Here is a 12,602-nt window from a genome sequence, read left to right as displayed (position 1 = left end):
GAAGGAAGGAAGGAAGGAAGGAAGGAAGGAAGGAAGGAAGGAAGGAAGGAAGGAAGGAAGGAAGGAAGGAAGGAAGGAGATAGTTCCATGTAATAGTTGTCCTGAAATCTGTCTATAGCAAAAATTTCACTGAAACTTCATGAATGATTTTAGCTGGAAGCAAATATAACGTGCAGTAGTTTTCTCAAGGAAACACTGCAGCAATCTTTCATTATCCTTTTGTGAACGAGCCCAGTAATTACCTTATAAAGTATTGAATGCCATATTGAGTAATATTCTATAACATTATTACATACTATTGCTTTGTTGTCATTTTAAGGGCATATTGAAACATACTGTCTCAGGAGAATCAATATGATTAAAATAACAAAGAGAGCAGAATTTGGGGGAAAACAGTAACAATAAGAACACTCTTATTTTCTCGGCATGTTACAGTCTAATCACATTTTTTTTTACAGCTCCTTAATTCAAGAAAAAATTGGAAAGTTTACCAAACAAAAATAGAGAAGGTGTTTTGAGAAGAGTTTGGATGATATTCAGAAAGTGAAATAACAACCAGTATCTCCATATGACAAATTTGGTAAAGAGGAAAGCAGATTTTGGGCAGATAATCTCTTACATGTGCCATGCTGTGAACAATGAAATCCGCTTTCAAGATAGGGGGGAAATGTTACCCGTAAAGTTAGTAAAACTGCAATAGACAAACTAACCTGACTCAATAAAGTAACACAGGAAACTCACATGAGTCATGGGATTGATGATGGACTTTCTCCCCCAATTTAGAAATAACATCCAGTCCAAACTAGCAATTTTGTTGCTGGTGGGTATTATATTACATATAACAGTTGCCTCATTTGATCCTAAAAGTATTCTCACAGCCCACTTCCTGTTTTTTTTAATGACTCTTAAATGGTGACAGTCCCCAGCTGGAGTTAAGTGTATAAAAAGCAGCTTGGTATGCATTAAACATCTATGGTCACAAAACCTGCCTCTGGCCATGTTTCCTACGCAATTGCTTATGAAGTGCAATCATAGGAAAAATTTTTCCTTTAAGTGATGATCCCTTCCTGGAGAACTGCCTAGCCAGTCATTGTTCCTTCTAAATTTTCCTAGTGTCAATTAGTTATGGAACATGTTTTTGCAGGGAGCTGTAGTAATTTTGAAAACCTGCAAGAAACATGTTTTTACTGAAAAAATGACACTGATTTAAAGCAAAAAGAATATATGTGAACACCTAAGAATATAAGAGGAGACCTGCTGGATTAGGTCAATTGCTCATCTAATTCAACATATTATTTCAAATTGCCTTTGGAGGTTGTTGTGCTCCATCACTGAAGGCTTTTAAAAACAGATTGGATAGCCATTTATCAGAAATAGTATAGGTCTCCTGTGAAGAGTGGAGGGTTGGACTAGAGGACCTCCAAGGTCCCTTCCAACTCCATTACTGTTACTAATTCAACATATTTCTTATAATGGCTGGTCAAATGCATTCCAAAAGTCATAAACATGGATTTGGGATGTTATGCCCTTGGTAGAGTCGGACTCTGAGGGAGAGGAGGAACAGCCAACAGGGAGTGGAGGTGTGGCTCCGGAGATTGTGGAAGAGGCTGGGGAAGGGCAGAGGCCAGCTGAACAGTCAGAGGAAGAACCAGGCCCATCCCCTCTTCATCCTAGGACATCCTAGGAGGAACGGAGGAAGAAACAACTTGGCTTACAAGAGAGGAAGCGGCCATGATCCCCCTCATTGGTTGCAGCTGGGGAGACTAGTATATAAGAGAGACTATTACAACACAGTGTTGCCAGAAGCAAAGTGTGTGTTATTTTAGGCTGAAGTTATCTTGGTTGGCGTCCTTCCAACAGACTGTGTCTTGTTATCTCCTTGAATTTGGTAATTAATTATCCTGGTCCATTGTGGAAATTTCATCGTTGTAGTTTGTTTGGTTTTTTTTTCCCTCTATCTGCTCATTAAGTTCAGACTCTATTGCTTTCTTTTGAAGACTTTTTTGAGTACGTTTTATCTCCAACTGAGAATTATTGAACAGTGGGGCCAAGTTGGGAGCCATTAAAGGACATGTATTTACATTTTGGATTTTTTTTACATTTGTGTTACACTCTGGGTCATCACATAGGATGTTTAACCATCCACTATAGCTTCCAGGCCTCTCTTTGTTTATTACTTTATTTAATTTTTATACAGCTGCCAATTTCACAGAAGTGATTCTACATAGAGTACACAATGAGTATTTTCTACCATTTTATGTGGTATAGATACCTGAAGCTCCACTCATGATTTTCTGGTCTACAAGAAAAGTTGCATCTGTGTTTTCCTGAGAAGTTCTGCCAGTTTGTCCTTACTTTAAATTTGTTTTGTTTAATTTTGGTGGAAACCATCTAGATCCATGGATATATCTGCTTTTCAATTTTTCATCTAGACCTCATCCACACCTATTGTGAGCATTGATCAAAATTCATCTGTTTTGTCTCCTAACAATAGTTTAGTACAGGTTTTATGACTTCAGAGGTAAAATCAGAAGCAAAAGCAATTAATTTCAATACATTTTCACTATCTTCATTTAATGAATCAATGGTCCAGTGATCCCATGACTTTTATAGCTAGATTCTTGATTGAAATACATTTGAATCAATAATAATGGTTCATTGCTTGTCATAAAGTAGTTTGCCCTATGCTTCTCAGTCCTTTTATTACTATTAAATTAAAATTTTAATCCCACTTTTATTACTTTATAAGTAACTCAAGGTAGTGAAATACCTAACTCCTCCTTCCTCATCCTATTTTCCCCACAACAAGAACCTTGTGAGGTAGTTTGGGTGAGTGACTGGCCCAAGATCACCAACTGGCTTTTGTGCCTAAGGTGGAACTAGAACTCACAATCTCCCGATTTTTGGGTCACCACCTTAACTACTATATCAAACTGGCTCTCTCTCTTAATGAATCTTTTATTGACTGCTTGGCCAATGATCATGTTACTTTTTGCTTTCATTTGGATAGGTTTTCTAGTTTTTGAAGGAAGCCTTTTGGCTTCCAATTGCTTTTTAATAATTTAACACTAAACATTATGGCATCCTCTTGGTCTTCTTGATACATTTCCTAGTCAGATATATATATATATATATATATATATATATATATATATATATATATATATATATATATATATATATATATATATATATATATATATATGGATCTTTGGTTATTCGGGTTTTCTCCCGCGTAAGATTCAAAGTATCTAGGCAACGTTTCGGCGAGGTCCCACTCGCCATCTTCAGGCTGGTGCTTTCGGCTTAGTGCCAGTGCAAGCGCCACTAAGCCATTGTATCTTTTTTCCTTGAAGAAATTTCAGCTTTGTTCATGTCCATTAAGCAAAAGTCCCAAAGGTGACCTCTTAAAAATTGTGAATTTACTTGATACGCTTGTTTCAGTTGCACTGGGAGGGTTGTACTCACACCATCATCATAAGAAGAGCTGAAGTCAGGTTTATATTTCTGGGTTACAGTTAGATTGTTTGCATTATCCGGTATTTGTAAAGTTGACACAATAGGTGGATAATTTTCTTTTCTTTTTTTTTATGGATATAAATAAAGCTGAGAACTTCTTTAGGAAAGGAAACTTGATAGACTTTCCCAAGAAGAAAAATACTCTATTCTATGAAGATAAGCTGGAGGGAGTGACTTAAATGTGGTTTAATTAATTAGGATGGATTTTTCTTTTCAAAGCTTTAAGTTAGTTTTGTATGTATAAAATGAGAATGTATGTATGTATACACAGGCATGCTGGTTTTTTTTTAAGTAACCCTGAACAATATTTTAAAGTTGGTAAAATGTTATGAACTAATTTTAAAATATGAGAATGAATGATATATTATTCCCCACAGCAAGGGAAGCTAAGATGGTTAAAATGTTTCTTTTATCCAGATAAGAGATTATATTTAATTTCTGCCTCTAGTTCAAAATTGCTTCCGGATTTTGTGTTTGCAATGAGGAAAAAAAAAATGAAATTTTGATTCTGTTTTTGTAAATCAGACAGGCTTATTTTTTATAGAAATGGCTTGTACATATTGCTACGTAAAAGCAAAAAGTTGTAGTTGTAATCTTGTTACCTTTGACTGTGGCAAAGAGAGTCGGAAGTTGGTGCCTTTTTTATTTTTTTCTCCCATTACACTATACCCCCTCTTTTTCTCTTCCTCTCTTCTTACTTTTCCATGTTTTTTCTTTGTATTTTATACTTTGATAAAGTAGTAAAAATGGTTGTTGTTGTTTTTTTAAAAAAAATCTAATATGAGCGTGTTGCCACTTTTGGGGAGGGATGCAGTTCCCTTATTCAATAACCATATGAACATAACATTTGAAATGAATGTTACACAAAAATGTTTCTTTTTCTTTTTTTAAGAGAGTGAGTGTTCATATGAACTTTGTGCCTGCTTCTTGACAGACATACCAAACCACTATCAGACTGTGTCATGTAAAACAATCCTTCTATAATGGTCCTCAGTTGTCTACATAATTTTGTAATGTCCATCCGGTAATACAATGTGATGTATATGACTCCTTCATCTGTCATTTTTAACAATGTGGAAAATGTGAGATTATGAGTAACTTTTTTTCAACATACCGCAGTGGCTGGCACCTAAGGAAATTCAACTACACTTTTACCACCCACACTTTTTTCTGCAATATCGAAATTCACAAAATATGGACAAGGTAAAGTCAATTGATGTGATATGGCCTTTGATCCAATAAAGTAAAGGCAAGAAGATCACTGTTTTCAGTTTAAAATGGAAACACTGTTGGCCTGGGAAATATTAATTATCTTTTGGAATAAATCTTAAATATATCTTGTCCTTTCTGTAACTTACCAGTGCCAAAATTAACATGACATATACTTCTGTGTATTGCTGAATAGAATGTCAATGAATAAGAAAATTTAAATTTATGTTTTAAACATTTTCCTTTTTACCTGATGCTAAATTAGGGATGCTGAGGAAAGAAAGTTTTCTTAGTCACATTAATTGTTCCTTCAAACATTCTTTGCTTATTTAAGATCTGACTTATTTTGCCTCATATCTTTATTCAATGATAGATTGTTCATTTCCTTGTTTCCTTCCTTAACTTGATATGATATTGGCTATTCTACTGTGGTCTACAATAAAAATAATAAAATTAAAAACAGCAGAAGTAACAATTAAAATGAAAAAGTACAGTAGGCTACTTTTAATTAAATTAAAAGTAATAAAAATTAACAGGTAAAACCAGCAGTTAAAAACTTGCATTAAAAATGTTTTAAGGGCCTTTTAAAAAGCTTGTTCTTGCTTGTTCATTCTGTAAGAAGGGTATTTCAAAAAGTACAATATTCTGGAATGATCTCTTGGGAAGGTTATTTCATTTTCTTTCCCAATTTGGTACCTATTGTAGATGTTTTCACTGAATCAGGGACAAGACATAAGAATGGATGCAGTCATTACTAAGGCAGAGATCACCAGCTTGCCAAAACATTACAGGCTGGGTCAGAAATGTATTCATTTGGGAGTCAGAATTTGTAAGAGATGAAGCAACAATTCGTGCTACTATAGTTTTAAAAAAAGGGGGGGGGTTGGGAATTCCCTTCTGCAAATATTCCCTCAACTACTTATCTGCCTGTTGGTTGCAGCAGAGGATGTATTCCGGTCTTTTTTATTGCTTCTTTTGTATGATGTGTACATGTGGTTTAGTTCTCTGGATCTATTGATGTTTGATCAGGGATTAAGCAAGGATTAACACCAGACAATAACCAATACCACAAAAATCTGATGATTTAAACTTTTTTTGTTGTTGAGTACAGGTGGCAGTTCTGATAAAGATGATACATGCAGTGGCAAGCCCACATTCGAGATGGATAGGTACCGTTTGGTGGACATATTAACGGAGACATGAAAAAAGCCCCAAACCAGTTATCCATGGGCAACAGTGATGTCATCAACTGATCCTTTCAACTCAGAAGCACCTCAGGGTTTCCAACATGAACATGAGCAAACATTTTATACCAGTGTCACTACCTTTAAAAATTCTGTAAGTTCAGTTATGATTTCCTAAATATGCTGAGTAAATCAGAGAGAGGCTAAAATATTTGGAGAGACAAAGCTTCTGTAATAATTTGCAAGCACCATTAACTTTTGAATCTTGAATGTTGAGAAAAATGGCAGTGTTGGATGTATGTGCTATTAAGCAATAAAATAGGGGAAGACCTCTTTCCTTACATCCTTGTGGTTTTCTTATTGATCTAAATGAAAATATTCAATTTTGCATTGAAGTAAACAAAATGTCTCAAATATATTACAATGGAGTGATTAATTGTAGCCTCAAACGTGTCCTAATTATTTTGAATGGGCTTAAGTGTTCTACAATTGTAATGGTAACAAGTGTGTTCTGACAAATTCATACAGAACAGAAAGAACAGATATGATAGTTGAAATCAATATATAAACCATGTACATACTGTATATAAAGTATGTACCATGTGTTCTTTCATGTATTTTAATATGTTATTCCAATGTGAGAAAACTATTATCTAAAATCTTAATATCCTGAAAGATGAAATTGCCTGTGGACCTGTTAGGAATGTTTTATTAAACCCATTGGGCATGCTTGAGTACAAAAGTAACAAACAAGCTTTCCAAAATCAGTCCAAGACTTTTTAATCAATTTTCTTGCATCAAAGTTGATCAAAATGCTGGATATTATTGTTTTTTCTGAAAGTCTTCCTGTTGTGTGTCTTAAGACTAAGGGATAGTTGTTTTTCAAATTGTGCATCCAAACCACAAAGGAATAATCACAGTTTCCACTACTTTTTCATTTTGGAATATATTTATTACTCATCCCATGCCTCTGTGAAACATTTTCACAAAAAAAAGTCCATGTAAATTACTTTCACATGGCTAGAAAAAAATATTGAGTATAGAAACATCTTAGGATAGTCATCAGGATAAGTTACAGTTGGAGTGCAGTATATACAGAATATATGATTAACAAATAATATAATAAGAAGCACTTGCAGAATGAAATTGTTACACAAAGCCCACTGAGAGTTGGTTGTTTATAAATTATACATTTAAATGAGTTGGAAATGTTGTATGTTCTTCTAACCCTTAGCCCAAATTGACTCATAAGAAATCCATCCTCTAGATGGAGCTAGATATTTCTGAAAACATCAGCCCCCAAACAGTTCCTTTTCTCTTCCGCACACAATGAGTATTGCAATCTTCCTGTGTTTCTTGACTAATGGAGTGTGGCAAGTCATAATGTTACAACCCCAGTGTAGGATAATTTATAATAAATGTCCTGGACTGTGTAGGTGGAGGAGAGGGCAATCGCCTCTTTGCTATTTTCAGCAGCAGGTCTGCATTCATCATAATATGGATATGAGCTCTCCATCATCACTTTCCTAAATGAAAACAGTCCTCTGGCTTTCCCACAGCAGCAGGATTGGGCTGTTGAGTTTATTTTGCTCCCATGTCATTTAATTCCCTGAAGTATGGCAATCAAATACAAACACAGCCCCACAAAAGAGCAGTCACCAGTGTCAGTTTCCTTTGTCTGTCTTGAAATTTCCTTAATAATGCAATCCCTTGCACTGCCTGGATAGCTACTGCAGTGACTCATTCATTGTGTCATCAGCTATGAGTCAGAAACCCTTCTTTGATTTTTGCTTACCTTACCCTAAGTTGGTCTGATGATTCTCCCCCATTCCAAACCAGCTTTAGGAGGTTTATAGTTCAATCCATCTAGTTGGCATTAGACTTAGTTTTTTTTTTAAAGTTTAGTTAATCCATAAGCTTGTATTTACATACTTTTACTGGTGTTGTGTATGCATGCACGTAAACCCTTCAACTCAAACTTGGCAAGCACCTGAAGTTTTCAGAATTGGTTTGCCATCAACACTTCCAAGATAGAGAGCTTAAGAGGCTGAGAGGCCTCCCAAGTGAAACAGTGTGAGTCTGAGCAGAAAAACAACAATGAAGAAGAACAATAAATCAAGCCTCCAAGCCTCCAAACTTAACATTAAAATTAAAACGTACCCATTATATAAATTTAAAATACAAAATATAACAATGACAATCAAGCACCTTAATAGAAGAATAAAAAAAGAACTCTTAATTGACCTTAATGCCTGATGGAAGAGTCAGCAGGCCATACTGGTTTTATTTTTTTAAGATGAAAACAGTTGGGGACAGTTGTATATTGATGAGTAGGGTGAAGAGAGAATATTATGGAGAATAGGGGCAATCATAAAAAAGATACACTTCCTCAGTCCGATAAGATTTAAAAGACTCTGGTGCAAGGTCTTCCTGTGGGAACATGTGGGGCAGATATTCTTGGAAGAGGTAACCTTCCCATGTTCCCTTGTCATGTAAGGCTTTAACATTTGAAGCAACATCTTGAATAGCACCCAGATGTCCATGCCTTGGCAGAGTCGCTATGTTACATGAGCATAATCAAATGCACCGATAAATACACATACTGCTTCTGCACAATGAAACTTCCAGATGGTCTTTAAGGGCAGCCCTGTGGTTTCGTATTGCTGAACCACCCATCCTTCTCAGAGAGGGACTCTGGGTGGTATACAATAAAATTTCAGAATGTAACAACTGAAAATTAAAATGTTAGAATTAAAATTTCCAAAAAAAATGTTACAGGGAGGTAAGAATAATAAAGCCTTTTTAAAAAAAATCCATTGAAAAGGTGAAGGGAGAGCTCTAAGGGCACCAACAAGTCCTGCCCCTGCATGCTTTTTGGGGGCTCTCCACACAAAGTCTCAGAGCCATGTTTTAAACTCCTTTCTAGAAGGCCAGGAGGGTGGGGGCCTGACTCATCTCTAGGAGAAAGATATTCCACAGAGCAGGGGCAATGGCAGAGAAGGCTCTTTTTCTAGGCCCTGCCTATCAGAAGCTGCAGTAGTCCAACTGAGAACTGACCCGGACCAGCACTTCCTGGTCCAAGAATGGGGGCAATTGGTGCAGAAGATGCTGTTGTGAAAAAACCTTTCCTATCCTCAGCTGCCACCTGCTCTTTAAGGAAGAAACTTGAGTCTAAGAGAGTCTAGAACTCCCTTGTTCATGCACCAACTCTGAACGGGATAGTGATCCTCTTCCCAGAATCAATGATGGAAACACCCCCAATTCTCAGATGTGTGGGATCAGGGGTGGGATTCAAAATTTTTAACAACCGGTTCTGTGGGCGTGGCTTAGGTGGTGGGCGTAGCTTGCTGGTCATGTGACTGGGTGGACATGGCTTGGTGGTCATGTTATTGGTTGGGTGTGGCCAACTCAATATCACTCACATCGAGGCACGCATCTCCTCGCCTGGCCTCTCGTGACTGTGGGGATGCTGCAACAGTCGTAAGTGTGAAAAATGGCCATGAGTCACTTTTTTCAGTGCCATTGTAACTTTGAATGGTCACTCCACACAAGCAAAGTACCAGCAAAAGAGGGGGGAAAAACCTCCAGAGATGTTCCTGAGAGAGGAAGTCTAGTCCTGCCAAGAATGTAATAAGGGTTAACGGAGAGGCAGTTTCTGTAAGCAACACCAGAATGTTTCCTTCCTGCCTTCCTGACAGGATTAGGTCTGTAATTTCTTCTAACAACTGGTTCTCTGAACTGCTTAGAATGTTAACAACTGGTTCTAGAGGATAGGTGCGAACTGGTAGAATCCCACCCCGTGTGGGACCCAAAACTGATTAAGCACTCAGTCTTGGCAAAGAACAAATAATAGTGTCTATTGCAAGTCACCGCCATTCATGTCCATACATGAAAGAAGGATTGCTGTGTTTTTGGGGTGTGTATGTGTGATAAGCCCATTACTCACTATCTTCCAGTCTCCATTTCTATAACCTTGGGGGCAGCTTTTTGAACTGTTACATAATGTCAATCAGGAAATTGTTTGTTGTTATAAGAAGCTTGGCCAAGATAATATATATATATAAATAAAAAACAAAATATATATAAAAAACAATAATAGTGTACTTTGGCTCTCTCCTTTCGTTGCTTCAATAGAGCGAAGGAACTGTTTCCTTTTGCATGGACACACTGTTCCAAATGTTGATATTCTTCACATTGTGTCAGAGTGTGTAATCAGATAAAGAGGAAATGTTACAGAGTATAAAGCACATTGTTGAGATAAGGTTTTGCAATCACATGAGCTCTTTTCAACTAGCCTCCACCAACTTGATGTCCTGTGAAGAAGCTTTTTGTTTCCTCCAAGAAACCCTCCAGATTTTTCCCCCCACTGTGGATGCAATATATCTGGAGGATATTAAGTGAGATAGATTGGACTACAGTGCAGTAACTACAGTCTTGTTTGCAGGATCGCAATTCCATCCTTACCTTACATTTAAAAAAAAGTGTGTGGGTGGGTGGGGGGGGAAGAATTCATAGGACATCAGCAAACATGTTTGTTTCTTTGTCCACAGTCTGGCAACCACCAAGAAACCAATGCTGGGACTTTTGTGGGAAGTGTCTGGAATTCAAAGAGGCAATAGTGAAATTGGGAAAACTGTGACTGGAAAATCTAACCATTACCCCAGATATTTGCACTTGTGTACAAATAGTATCGGTAATTTACTTTAGGTGACAAATTTCTAGATGAATCAAGAAGGGCTGCCTACCATAGGAGAAAAGTTATTAGAAAAGAATTCTCAAAAAAGGTTATTATTATTATTATTATTATTATTATTATTATTATTATTATTATTATTATTATACACAAAAACGACAGTGTACACAGCAAACGAGATAACAATGCTGGATTTTGTATCACAAATCACTAGTCGAACACTTGCAAAGCGTTTAGGATTGCGTGAAGTATTGGCAGATTATGCTAGCAGATCCCAGTTGTTGTTGTTGTTATTATTATTATTGGTATTTTAAAGGAGCTAGGCATGCACATGCATGTAGGATGCTGGGAATAGCTCCAAAAACAGCTATGCAAATTACAAAAACATGGAGCTGCTTTAAATATGTGTGTGTGTGGGTGGGAGGGAAGTGTTAGTATACACAGTGTGTTCCAAATTAATTGAGGCCTTTAAAAATAGCCGTCCACCTTATCAAGCTCGAGGTCTTTAAAAACCTTTGTAGGAAATAAAGATTTCTTTCAACCATTTATTAATACCAACCGATTTCTCATAAAACTACCACTTTACCAAGGCAGACCTGTAGTAAAACTAGTAGTGGCAGAAGCAGGCTAGGAAATATTTCTGTTTGGAGAATAAACAGAAATGGATCTGGGACTTTCTGCTTGTAAAATTTGCTTTGTAAATGACCTGTAGCCTTTTCTTGGGGGAAAAAAAACCTCTAAGCAGATGTCACTGAAAATTTCCTGCTCTTTATAAAAAATGGTAAACAACTAAGGTTTTCTGAAGAAGCATTTCTGAATAATCTCAATTCATAGGAAAGAAACATAAGGAAGTAATTTCCATGACCCAGAGTGTGACTTAGTTTGCATGATGGCAAAAGGACAAATGGACACCACCCCAACGGGTAGCCAACATAGATTATCAGTGTTAGACTGGATGTTAAAAAAAAAAGGTGAAATGGTTTTGGTACACAAGTTAGCTGCAGAGTCCTTTGAGGTACTGTATAGTTTGATCAAGTGGTTAACACAGTGATCCCCAACCTTTTTGACGCCGTGGTCCGGTACCGGCATCAGCTGGGCGCCGCGGCCCGGTACCGGCATCAACTGGGCGCCATCTTTTTTGATGAAAAAGTGCTTCCGGTGACCTCACCGGAAGCACTTTTTCGTCAAAAGATGGCGGCGCATAGCGCTTCCGGTGAGCTTTTCGGGTAGAAATGGCTTTCTACCCAGAAAAGCTCACCGAAGCATGCTGGCGCTGCCATCTTTTGATGAAAAAGTGCTTCCGGTGAGCTTTCTACCGGAAAAGCTCACCGGAAGCACTTTTACCAAAAAGATGGCGGCGCCCAGCAACCAGCGGCCCGGTAAGACTTGTTCCGCGGACCGGTACCGGTCTGTGGACCGGCGGTTGGGGACCCCTGGGTTAACAAACCAGGCTAGAAGCCAGGAGTCTGTGAGTTCTAGTTCTGTTTTAGGCATGAAAACCAGCTGGGGCAGTTACTCTCTCTTGGGCCAACCTACCTCACAGTGTTGCTGTTGTGGGGAAAATAAGAGGAGGAAAGTGTGTTGGATATGTTCAGCAAGTTGTTATTAGTAAAAAATATATATAAAGGCGGAGTACAAAAAAGTAAAGTTAAATAAATAAAATAAAATATAAAATATTGGCAAATCAGGTGAAAATAAAAGAATGTTGACCCAAAGACATTCAAAAGGCAAGTGGACTTGGTTTTTTTTCCCCTTGAAAACATTTCACTTCTCGTCCAAGAAGCTTCTTCAGTTCATGGATGAGAAGTGAAATGTTTTGAAGAAAAAAATCCCAAGGAAGTCCACTTGCCTTTTTAACAATACCACTGGGACAACCATTACCTGGATGACTGAGAATTTCCATAGGCAACAGAATGTTGATTAAAAAGTAATGCAAGACCACTCCTTAAAAAGAGAAATGATCTCATCAAGCACCAATTTGTCTCTCCCTTTCCCTC

The 12,602-nt window shown here is 37.3% G+C and overlaps 1 long non-coding RNA gene across 1 annotated transcript in view; it reads left to right on the top strand.

Moving 5' to 3' along the window:
- LOC148131302 (uncharacterized) overlaps nucleotides 1-12,602 on the top strand; it is a 76,786-nt gene that overhangs the window by 41,159 nt on the left and 23,025 nt on the right. The window contains exon 2 of the long non-coding RNA XR_015748349.1: nucleotides 5,840-6,066. This is a non-coding gene — a long non-coding RNA (uncharacterized LOC148131302). The remainder of the gene's footprint in view (nucleotides 1-5,839; nucleotides 6,067-12,602) is intronic.

The sequence above is a fragment of the Notechis scutatus genome, chromosome 3, assembly GCF_049901735.1.
Source record: "Notechis scutatus isolate UNSWTSFEM ecotype Mainland chromosome 3, rNotScu1.2, whole genome shotgun sequence".
Taxonomy (NCBI): Eukaryota; Metazoa; Chordata; class Lepidosauria; order Squamata; family Elapidae; genus Notechis; species Notechis scutatus.
This window is presented reverse-complemented; position numbering and strand designations above follow the sequence as displayed.